The following is a 13,008-nucleotide window of genomic DNA, read 5'->3' as shown; positions in this document are numbered from 1 at the left end:
GAGTGAACACAGAGACAATAATGGTCCGTGAATGCGATCAACCAAAAAAAGAATTCTTTACTTTCAATAGTTCGCCATACTACTCTGGCTCACTAAGTGCTTTTACATGCTGCGTTTGAAGGATCTAAGGAAAAATCAAATCACCCGAAAAATATACCTAATCTTTAAAATCTCTAAGTTGTAAATTAATACTAGCCCCTTTATTTGTAAAAATTAAAACCTACAAACCTATTTAACCTATTATATGTTATTATGTTAAACTACAACAATTTTCAATTTATTTTCACTGCATAATTATATCTATTCGGTATTTTGTCAAAAGTAGACTGGAAGAGAATGCTATATAGCATTAAGTCTGCATTTTGTATCAAATATTTTTCGAAAAAAAGAATAAATATATAAATAAAATAAATGATTGCACAATTTTGTTAATTTCTTTCTAACTGAGAATTTAACACAAAAGAAAGAGACAAAACAGTACTATAACTAAAATAGGTTAGTAAAAAACCTCTTATAAAAACAACAGTTGCTATCAACATAATTGCCAATACGGGTTGATAACGTAATACTCGTATACTGGTATCGGTACCTACAATAATCGCTAGTTGCAGTTTAATGTTTTATTGTATGTGTATAATTTTATTAAACTGTATTCTTTATTGGATATATAAACCGATTAATCCTTAATGTAACCGCTGTTATAATACCTACTTTAAAATATTGTTCCTTAATTAGTGGATTACAAATGGGAGTCTAATTTTATAGTGATTAGCTAATTTAACACTAATATTTATTATATTTTTGTAAGAACGAACTGATGACGTACTATTCATACTAGTGTATGTAAAAAATCATTAGGTACTATATAAGCTTTATAATCTTTAAATTTTTAACTTTTATCGACAATAATATTATTTGTGCTAATAGTATTAAGGTTGTTATTATTATTATTAAGGTTGCCTGATAGCATTTTTTCTCTTCAATTGCTATTTTCTACAAGCTACAACTGCTTGAGATCTATGAAATAAGCAAGGTCTAAATTTCATAACAAATCATTTACGAATAAAGCCATATTTGATGGTATCTACTGTGTTAATTTCACTTCGTATCTACTGTGTTAATTGCATATTTTGTTTGTTTTTCGAAATTTTCTCAATTTCAAATTAGGCTTTACTTTATTTTAGTAATTTACATCAATAATTCAACCAGAATTACCCTTACTGTTGAACCAATTTGTAATTACTTTTAAGATATTTTGTCATAAACGTATATCCCATGGACTGCGCAATAGGATGCCCCAAGATTATCAGCTGGAATATTTCCCATGAAAATTTTGGTTTTATCTTTAAATACACTAATTATAAAGCTTCTTCCGATAATTTGACATCGCTCCGAATAATTATCCTTATTAAGGAATTATTGGTTTTTGGTCCCAGTAACTAATCAAATTTCTGTGTAAGCAAGCTTTAATGAGAGATTTGCTAGGCGGAATATATACAATATTTCCAATAACTCCGAATGGGAGCTCTTTATAAATTTAGGATTACATCCAGTTTTTATTTTCCGGAAACTTTCTAGTTATTTTGTAAAGTTACTTCTTAATGCTTTATAAATTCTTGTTACTTCCAGTTTATTATACGTAAATCTACTTTATAATTTACTTTTGTGAGCTGTATTATTATTTTGACGAGCAAAATATTGTGACATGTTTGTTTTTACGTAAATTAGGTTCAAATCTCGGGAGGGCCAATTTAGGAAATTAAATTGCTTTTTACAAGCCTCTTATAATCTATATAAGTATTCCCCTAATATTAATTGCTTAGTTTCTTAAAGCACAGGGCGTCTTAGTTAGAACAGTTGAATGTGGACGTATTTAATTATTTATATTATTTTCTTTTCCTTTATCTATTTGTATTTTTAATTCATCATTTAGATTTTAATGTAAGCCCTTTCTCTTTTCCGTTTAAATCCTTTTAAACGATATATGTATATTTGTGTCAAAACCAAAATTCATCAACTTAACATTCCACGAAATGCCAACACTTTGCATCACAATTTCTAGCTGCGGTTTATGATACAGAACTACAGTGACACTAACATCTGTTCCCTCCGTTACATCATTTAATACCGATTTTCCTTGAATTCTAAAAAGCATAATTTACATATTTCCTGTTCCTCCATTTTTACTTATATGAACGCCAACAGAAGCCTCGCGAAGGGTTAAAATAGTGGTTCCGTATGAATACTCTCATATTCAGTGATTAGCATAGAGGAACGTGGGGTACACATTAACATAAAACTCGGACCAAAAATCGCATCTCGTCGGGTCTACCCTTCCCGCATAATTATGTAGGTACCGCCGCTTTATGAAAATGAGAAGTAAAAATGGTTTTATGAGTTGATATAAAACGGGTTTGACTTCGAAACTGTTATTTTCGAGTAAAGCCAAGTAGACTTTGGCTCAGTATACATGACCTGATGCCAATAATTTCCGAGTTTCTGAATTTGAAAAACAATTTGGCCGCTACGTGGATTGTTTTGAAAATGGAACCAGTTGTCTTTGTTTTCAATTGAATCCCGTTTTAAAGTTTGGAAAATTTTAACTATTTTATTACAAGTATGCTTTTGCATGTATATTTAACACCAAACAATAAATCTTAAATAGTAATATTTAGAGTTCATACTTGTTTGATAGTGAAGGCGTCCCGTTAGTATGGCGACTTAACTTTTATTGTAATTTTTCGATCCAGATTACGATTTTTCAAGGAAAAATTTTAGTTTCACGGGTAGATAAAAGAACTGATAACGGTTTTTGCCTGTAAAAAGTAAAAAAAAAACAAGTCAGGCAGTAGTAAAAAATCAATCACAAATAGTACAAAAATATTCCTCTTTCACAAAAATCACATATCCACAATAATCTTGAACTGGTTACTGTTGTAGCAAACATATTCGGGACGGCTAAAAAAGTGCTGACTTCGTATCGATACCTCAACATTTCGATACTGTGTGACTACGATTCGGAAAATATGGAGGTATTACGAGCACTTATTGTTGTTTTACTTCTTAAATTGTTATTATGCTAACATTACGGACACTCGGCGCGTGTCATTTGCATAAGCTGGCTGAAGCGAGCGCGGCTGCGTCGGCGATAAAACGACCGGCGTCGAACTTATGAACGCAATTAATATACCAAATGATACAACACCGTCCGCTCACTAGACCAAATTAGCCTCTTTACCAACCCTTCCACGGAGTCCGCTGCCCGACCGCACTCTGGCCACAACATTAATTTTCGATTAAGAATTTTATTGCGATCGTAAACCGAAAAAATGGGCTTACGCCTGCACATATTGGAATAAGTAAAAAAGATTTCCGATTAGATGTCTTTACGGCACCCCGAGAAATATATTAGAGACGTGACTATCTCGCGATTACGAGTGTCGAGTCGATTCGTCAAAAAAATTACGGCCCTGACTTTGATTTGCATTTTAATATACACAAGGGGATACCGTGGAACGAACCTGTCATATTGTGGAAAAGTGATCGGATGTAAAGTAGACGTGTGGGAATCGATGGAAAACAATCGATTTACATACAGAAGGCGAGCGGCGTAACGAGGTCGCGTTGATAATAGAGAAAATGTGGAGTACCTATTTACTATGATGTTGCTTGTTGTTGTATAATGCCATTGTATATGTACTTGTAGCTATACAAGTGAATTATTTTTTATATGTATTGTAATATTATCTTTGAGAGAGAGTCTATATAAATTTTAAGTATACAAACCAAATTGGACACAGAATGGGTGACTATATAATTTTTTTTTAAATTAAACAGCTACATATCTTATATACATTTTATTGCTAACAATGATATTCTATTTTATGATTGAACCACAAAGTCTCACTGCTGAGCAGAGGTCTCTCCCATTTCTGTCCACTTATCCCTTTTGTATGCCATCTCGAAATAGCTCTTTGTTAAATCTTTTACAAAATATGGCATAACGTATAATCTTTTCTAGAATAATAACAATTCATATAAAACTAGTTGACCCGGCACATATTATTTTGCCCCTTATCAGGCTAAAAACTATCCTATCTCTTTTAACCATCGGTTTTCAGAGAACGGCGTGAATAAATACTGTGACTCATGATTTTTATGTATTAAAATAATAATAGCATAAATTTTTTTTTTTTTTTTTTATAACACAGGGGGCAAACGAGCATGCACCTGATTATTTGATCACCCACAACACCAGCGGCATTGCAGGTGTGCTGCCGGCTTTTTAAAAAGGAATACGCTCTTTTCTTGAAGGTTATGTTGTCGTATCGGTTCGGAAATACTGCTGCTGCTGGAAGAATGAAAAGAAAGAATGGTTGTGCGTGGAAGAAAGTGCGAAAAACGCACGGTGGAAGAATAAATATGAAACTAAAATCAGACTCATGATTTTTATATATTAAAATAATAATAGAACATAAATAATATAATTTCAGGCGGTGTTCTGGCACATTTTATAAAAGCTATCTTAGCCTTCTCCTCCAGATGAAAAACTGGACGTCGCAAGATATATCAACGCCCAGAATTCCTAGACTCGACTTTTTATCAAGGGAAGTGCCCTGAAAGTGAATAACGCCACATAAAAGAAAAGTGTTTATCTTTTAGGTACCTATAATATTGCGATCATTGAACTAAACACCCAAACCGCAAAATAAACCTCAGTTACATTCTTCTATTGCCGGTAACAATAGAGCCTCCCACATTAAATGGCTAGGTTCCAGCCATTCGTTCGCCGGAAACAAATCACAACAGCCGCAAACGAGGACGCCACGTGTCTACTCGAGAACATAATCTAAATGCTAATATATCCACGTCAGAGCTGACGATATGGCAGGATTTACGCGATATTTTGCAATACATCGATCATAGTATATTAAATAACAGGTTATGTTCCTATTTTACTACATTCATATTTTTTTTATATTTGATCATAAACGATATATTAAATAACAGAATTTTCATTTAATGTTAGACATAGACACCTATATAAATATACATTGTAAATAAACTGGCTTTAAAAAAAAAGTAATTTTGAGTTTCTTGCGACTATATCATAATTTTTTTTTTATATTTGCTACATTTATTTTTGATGCTTTCAATATAATATAATGCGTATCAAGTATGCCGTTCCATTGGTAAGACAACACAGTGGTTGCAATATTAACATGCGATATTTTCCAATACCCTTTATATACAACGTGCACCTTTTTTATATATTTATTCTTTTACAATTTAAATTATCACTGTTACTTACATTTGTTAGTTTTATATTATTTTAGTCTCTTTACTATCTTTGTATATTCCTTATATAATATACCTATCTCAATAAGTTCATTGCTTGGTTACCCTCATTAATCCTCAACCCTCACAAGCTATATCGCTGAACGTAGAATATTGTCGGTTATATATTTTTTCTCATAATGCATTTTTTTAAAACACGGGACCATTATTTTTAAATATTTATCTACATTTGAAATTTTATGAATTTAACATGTAAATTAATATGTTGTTAATTGGGTTATTTTGTAATTATTTAAGTAATACTTTAATATTGTCTCAAAAGTGAATTTACTATTCTATTTAGCGCGTTTTGTGTCCGAGACTATCTGATATCTCCAGTTTTGACTATAAATCTTGCGTTTTATTATCAAACATTGAATTCTAATGAATTCTCCCTCAAATATAGCGCACCGCGGCCTCAGTTGCGAACGCCTGCGGTACATTTAGCTTATGAATATGAATGAGCGATAATTCTGAAGCACTTCTAGATAGCTGTTATTGTTATTTTGAATACGATTTCTCGTATCGACTGTCCGTGTGCTTTGTTAGCTCGAAAAACAATTGAAAGTGCTTAATTTAATATTTCTCGTTTATTTCTAAACATTTTACTCATTGCCTTATAAATAATTGAATTATTTTATGAACAAATAAAATAATATTTAAAATACTGCCTTCTACTACTTTTATAAACCAATATAACAAGGTGCAAAATTCACACCTTTCTCTGCCGTGCTTAACAAGTACGTAATAAATTCTCTAATATTCGTTATACTAAAAAATACCTGTTTAACTCCTATTAAAATATTTACGTGAAGGCATAAATAAAATATAATGTATATGTGAAAGTGTACAAGTGTTTTTGTGTATAATATCCGTTTTCATTCAGCCTTCTGAACTTTCCTTTTGTAGCGAGGACGTTGGTAGGTACTCTCGAAAATAATAATATTGAAAGGGTTCTGAAGTTGAAAATGTTAATAATAGATTGCTGTTACCCTATCTTTTGACTGATTGGGAAACCTCTTCTATTCTGACATTTCCAATTTGAAAATTTAAAGTTCAGCCAGAATTGGTAAGATTCTCGGTTGTCTGATTTTAATTACTCAGAACAATTTAATGCTTCCTATAACGAACACTGAGTTGGTAATAATTTTCATTTTCAATTTCCATTAGGTTTTTGCAAGTGCATTAATAAAATTCTAAAATACTGACCAACTACAAAGGCCACCTAAAATTCTATCCAGCAACCTCCACCGGCCGATAGATATTAATCCCCCGCCAATAATCGCTTCTGATAAGAGATTTTCTTTGGATCCTCAGTAATGGGAAGTTTCTGCATGGGCGGACAGTCTTATTTAAGTTTAATAACGGTTCGCCCATTGTGAGCTTTATCGTGATTGCACTGCACTGTTTGGAGTTCAGCAAGACAATAAGTTAATAGATTTTGTGACTTCTGTATAAAACATGTTATGCAATTTAAACTTTGCCTTAAAATTTTGTTATTTACCATCAAAGTTTTCTGTACAGTTTCTATTTGCTGATCAACTTTTCAAAGCTTCGAACACATCTTTGATGTTAGTAAGAAGAAACTTGTGGATCTTCTTTACCAGATAAATTACTATTTCCTGTAGTACTTGAACTTAATAAAGCAACTTCTAGAAACATAGTTTGGATTTTTTATGCAAAATGTAGGTAATCCAAGAAAAAAGTGCTGTAAAAATCTCATCTTAGAACTGAAACGTCGAGATAAACTTTTGAACCGACTTACAACCAACAGAATAATAAGGAAAAAGTCTAGAAATAAAATAATACTCTTAATTGTTAGAATTTATAAATATAAATAATTCTTAAATATAAAATGTAATGTAGTAGACGAAAGGCAGATTTTAAGAAAATTGTCTGTTGTTTGCCCATGAGCAAGTTTTATTTAGGTTTCTAATTTTGTCATAGTCGCATTGTCTCGTTTATTTTACTTACGTCTTGTTAATTTATCTTCTTTCACAAAATCGCTTTATCAAGAGGCGGATCTTTTGCTAAAAGGTCTCGTTTTTATTTTATCGAACAGTTATAAATTAGACATTAAAAAGTTCGTAATAAAAAAATCTTCAAAATGCTCTTCGTCGACGTGTTGCCTGCGTAATTTGAAACTAACGCTGCAAAAATTAGTCAGCGATGCAGGAGCGAATCTTTTACTGAGAGCGCAGGCAAACAAGTCCGGAGAGATAAGGCTGCATTCATGGCAAAATTGTGAAAGCGTTGAGAGCCGCCAACAAAGAACCTTATTAACCTGCCACTAACTAATGGACGATAGGGTTACAGAATGACCCGAGTGGAAAGGTCGGAGAACCTTTGTAATGGTAATATGGGATGTTGTAATTTCAACTCCACTTTGTAAGTTATTTAACTTTGTACAGTACTGGATCGGCATATATTAATGATTTTTTTTTACTTCAGTTGGTTTTTCATATTATATTTGGATTTTCAAAACGCTTTTGATCTTAGTTAAAAACGACCGTTAGAGATCGAATTCTAGCCCTCTAAAGATGGCATCTCGAGTGCTGTGTAGACATGTTTCCTTTGAGGGTTTTTCATTGCTTTATGTTAGGGTAGACAGAATGTTAAGTAGTGTGAGGTGTGGGCAGCCCGCGATGAAAAGAGATGTACACAAGATATATGCATAGTTTAGTCCCCGCTTTTGCTTTGCCAAAGTTAATGGAAACTGCAAAAGGAGTGTTATGAAAGAGTGTGTCTTATCTTGCTAGTTTAATAGGTTCACGTTACAAGGAGACTTTTTAGAATACAAACAGTAAGTTATCTTACGCGCTAAAGGACTTTATTCTGTAAGACTAACTTCATGTCATCCTACATTAAAATTTATTATTAATTACTTATTTGAACGACCTATTTAATCATTATTTTTTTGTGAAATTAAATATTTAATTAATTCCATTACAATGCAAATAACAGTGATAATGAAAGTCAATGAAATTCGGTGTAGTAAATATATATACATATAATTATTCAGATGACAATAATAAAAAATTGGCAAACAATATATTCTACTAACTTGCTTAAACGATGAATATCACGTGAAAATAAACGATAATATGTGCAGGTCATAAGAGTTCTATTTATGATAGAATGTATATAATTTATGCCATTATTACAGACTTTAATTTAAATTACAATTGTCTGTAAATAGAGCTAGCTATTTAGAAGGGTTTTATAAAAGTCTTTTTTATTTTATTCACTAAACGTTTGTTAATTTGCTAGTTGCCCCGATTTCTGACGTTACGTAGCTAAATTACATCTTTTTGTTAGAGACTAATTCACAAAGCATGTTAAATTTAGAGCACTTAATACATTTGCTTTTATATTCTGGAACATATACGTAAACCTGGCTTTATCTTAGATTATTTAGTAGAGCAGTGACCACTCTGTCAGATCACGCTGCTTAGTTGCAATGCAAGCAAGGGCCTCCAGTTTAAATTCTCGGACCTTCGGTGCCAGCCAAAGTTTCTGAATATTTTATATTCAAGTTTAAACCGTTAAAGTTATAATGTTTCGTGCTTTGAAGGACACCTAAAGCCTTAGAGCAGGCATATGTTTAATTACTTACCTCCTTCCTAAGGTCGCCTGGAAGAGATTGCTATTTAGCGATAATGTTGTATTGTCTATTGTTGCCTTTTTATCTAGCTTTATATTTATCCCCTATTCTTTTTTTTGTTGTCTTAATATGTTATGTTGTTTTTCTTTCATTCATAAATTGTCATCCAATAAGCTACGTCAGACTTTTGTAAACAATGAAGATGGCTTAGAGACTCTTGTCAATAGAGGATGCCACTCTCATATGAGTAACAGTCAGTTCAGGACTGATAATACATTGTGTTCTTACGCTGTCGTCAGAGTTTTTAGTGTGTTTTTACACAAATTTTTCATAGATATGATTTATATTGAAAACTTATCTTCGTTTATAAACAGAGAAAGAATTCAGCAACTTAATTTTATTTACATTGACGTGAACGTAATTTTAATATAGTTTTTTACAATTCACTCTAGTTACTTAAATTCAAATTATCTTTAATAAAATGGACTTGTTTACAAACGCTTTTAAATCGTAATTTTTTTTAAATCCACTGTAAGGTTCGGATAGTTGGTATCTGTTGAGAAGAGCCTGCAAGAAACTCAACAGTTACTGTTTTAAATCTCTGTTAACATTATGTGTATTGATTTATTGTACTATATTTAAAAATACACACACATTTTTCATTCAAGTAATCCTTTAGTGTGTAATAAATAGGCTATGTTCAATAAATGTTACTTAGTTCATTACAATATAGATACAATTTTTTTTCACTCATATAGACACCTAGCTTGGAGTGAAGTATTTTGAAGCATGCCACATAACCGAAATTGGAAGTTCGTTACAAGTAAAACGTGTGCCTCTAATTTAACGCCCACTCGAGGGAAATCTACGGCGTTTCCGGTGAAATTAGTGGGTAATTAAATTAAGGGCCAGTTTCACAGGTCCCGAATAAACTCGATGATAGACTATTCGTCAGAAAGCTTTTACATATATTGCATTGTTACATATATTTATACTACTATACTTATAGTTACGTATATTTGTAGATTTGTTGAAATTATAGGATGTGGAGTACTGAGTCAGTGATTCATTTGTTATCACTAGATGGCGTTATTTATACTCGTAGTCGGTATTGTATGCCTTATGGTCTCGACGCAGAATGGGCCACCAATTGTTTTCCCGTGGGTGTTGTAAAAGACGACAAAATTTTTATATGACCGAGAGACGGGCAGCAGCGTCCCTCTTAAAACGTCACCAAGGCCTGCTGCTGTTGTAAACCCGCCTGCCAATCGTGGCAACTACTGGTAAAACCCACCTTATAGAGGAGGCCCATGTTCAGAAGTGCAATGCAATTTAATAAATATAAGAAAAGAGGTGGTAAAATACGAACAAATATGTATGTTACACACATATAAAAATTTAAATTTGGAACTTTAAAGTCGAATCGATTATCATTAACACTACTAATATTTTTACTACTACTAATATATGCATATATAATATTTATTAATAAATATAATTCCATATAAATAAATAGGTAGATATATTATTTATATAATATCTAAAAATTATACATATATTCCACTCAAATACAAAATCACCCCAAATTTTAGAGGACGTTTCCCTTACCTAAAGCCGGATTATGAAAATATTTTCATCTGTACCCATTACTCTTGAAATGTAGGTCGAATATTTTATGTTTCTGCACATACTGCCTAGTAGGAATAATTGCTGAAAATAAATAAGGCGGGATAAATGTCGTTCTGTATGAGGCTAACTACGACCTCCCCTATCTTTACACACATATTCGTCCAACGATTCCTCTCTCCTCGTCGTCATTGTCATATGTTAATATTATTTATAATAACTTGTAAACTCAACTTTTGTTTAAAAAAAGCAACAAACGAGTTACTTGCTCGTTTTTCTCAGTTGAAATCGCATTTAGAACTAGGTGGCAAATAAATATCTGTTTAAAAATTAAGTTTACTCGAGTGTTTTTATTCGTATTTTTTTATAGCTATGTCTCGCGGATTTTCCGGATGGAAAGTATCCTATGTATTAGAATATATTCTAATGTATATAAAAAATCAATAAAATTTATTAACCACGAGATTAAGTTACAAACATCCAAGTTTACTTTCATCAAACAAAAAAGAGATAATAAAGAGGCTCGTACTTAGATTTTTACAAATAGTCGTTAAGCTTGTTTGCGACCATTGTGATATAAAAAATGATGATCGCTATTTGTAATAACTATAAATCTTACAAACTCGAAACCCATAAACATAGTTTTCTGTCACGTAATTTCAATTTTACAAAATCGCAAACACCAACATAGAAATTCTGTACTCACAAAAAAATTGCTACATTTGAATGGTACCATTCAATTTTTATACAAAAAAAAAATCTATGTCATAACGTACGTTTTTATGCAAAACAACGCAACTGGCTGTAGAGATATTTGATAACAAAAACAAAATATCCAACGTGAATATCAATATGCACATTTGATGCATTTTCCAATATCATATCGTTTTAGATTCCAATCGAGCAGTATTCGTTTGTTAATTATTGTAACAACGCAACCAGGAGCTGCATTTTGATTCAATTGATCATATCCATTTATTCGGAATTGCCAGGGGGATTGTGGCATCATCTAAGTGTCTATTAAATTAATATTGCTCAAATACCTACAGCTCAAAACGCCATAGTTATTTCAATCATATTGACGTCGAAACAATTAAATTGAGATATTTTCGAGAGGTCATCTTGTTTTTCGGAATTGTCTGTAAATTGTGTAATTTTCCAGGAATGTGAATAAATGAAAGTGTTGTATTAAAACTATCGTATGTCGTATATTTATAATGAAAGTATTTATTACACTAGCTTTTATTTGTAACTTTGTAGATTTGGATTTTGGAAACATGTAGGTGTTTACATAAATCCCACTGATAAGCTATACTGCTTTATAAATTGAGAAGAAAAACCTATGAAATAATCTACTTATAGATGGTATATATATTTTGATATATATATTTCAAGATAGGACTTCAGGAATACAACTATAGAAACAGCATCAAATTTGGTGCAGTAGTTTTTACGTGATGGCAGAACGAACTCACAGACAAACATTTCCTACGCAACATGTCCAGTCTCGTGAATACCACAATCTACTACCTTGATAATAGAGGTCAAACCATCTCGTAAAGGCAGGACCTTCAGATCGTCCATCCTCTACGTATATAATAAATGCCTCACTGCAAAACTTAAATTAATTAGTTTTTAATAGTTTATGTTGTACCTGTGTTATATAGAAGCAAATTATAACTATATAATAAATGAATAAATAAATTATTGTTACTATTTATTAAATATTTCTTCTTATTTTTCAATATGGTGATAAACAGGACGTAAAGAGAATTATCTCCTGTTTATCTTTAACAGTTCACCTTCAAACTTAGTTTAATGAGTAAACAAATCTTAAAGGATTACCTCGAAACTTAATTAGTATCTTGATACCTGTTACATGCACCTATAGCAAGTTTCTATCAGTTGTTTTGTGTTTAACTTGAATTAAACTGCAGCTAGGATATCGCAGGATGCAGCTTTTCTGATAAGATTACGGTATAATATTAATAAATTAAATTTTCATTTTAATGATAAAAAATATAAAACAATGATCCTGCCCGTATTATTGGTGGATACCAATTAGGAATGAGAGGTTAAACGATGAAGAAGGATGAAGTTAGGTCAGTTGCCAATAGATTTTCTTAAATTTCAAAAGACCCGTTCTGAGATAATGTAATTTTTGATTTCTAAATAGAACAAATTACCCCATTACACCCCCGCATCGTTGTACGCCGCTAATCTCTCAAAGTTGAGACACGTCTTTACTTGAAACAAGTAAATTACTCACTTAGGCGTGCGTCAGACGCATAATTTGAAGCTTAAAATTTCTTCGCCATAACTTTTACCATCGTCATCTCAGCGTCTTTAAGATCATAATGGCTTCTTTTAAGGCGTCTTGTTATAATGCCTGCAAAGTTGACTAGATAGCTCATGGAGATAATGTTCAGAATTGGTAAGAA

General features: G+C 31.9%; 1 protein-coding gene across 5 annotated transcripts in view; it reads left to right on the top strand.

The window, feature by feature from the left end:
- The window catches only part of LOC113521497 (tyrosine-protein phosphatase Lar), a 494,469-nt gene that overhangs the window by 219,962 nt on the left and 261,499 nt on the right, over positions 1 to 13,008 (top strand). The gene's annotated exons all lie outside the window — the stretch shown is intronic.

The sequence above is a fragment of the Galleria mellonella genome, unplaced genomic scaffold (assembly GCF_026898425.1).
Source record: "Galleria mellonella isolate WM207_F2 unplaced genomic scaffold, CSIRO_AGI_GalMel_v1 utg19, whole genome shotgun sequence".
In the NCBI taxonomy this organism is placed as follows: domain Eukaryota; kingdom Metazoa; phylum Arthropoda; class Insecta; order Lepidoptera; family Pyralidae; genus Galleria; species Galleria mellonella.
The sequence above is the reverse complement of the archived record's forward strand: the minus strand, read 5'-3'. Positions and strand labels throughout refer to the sequence as shown.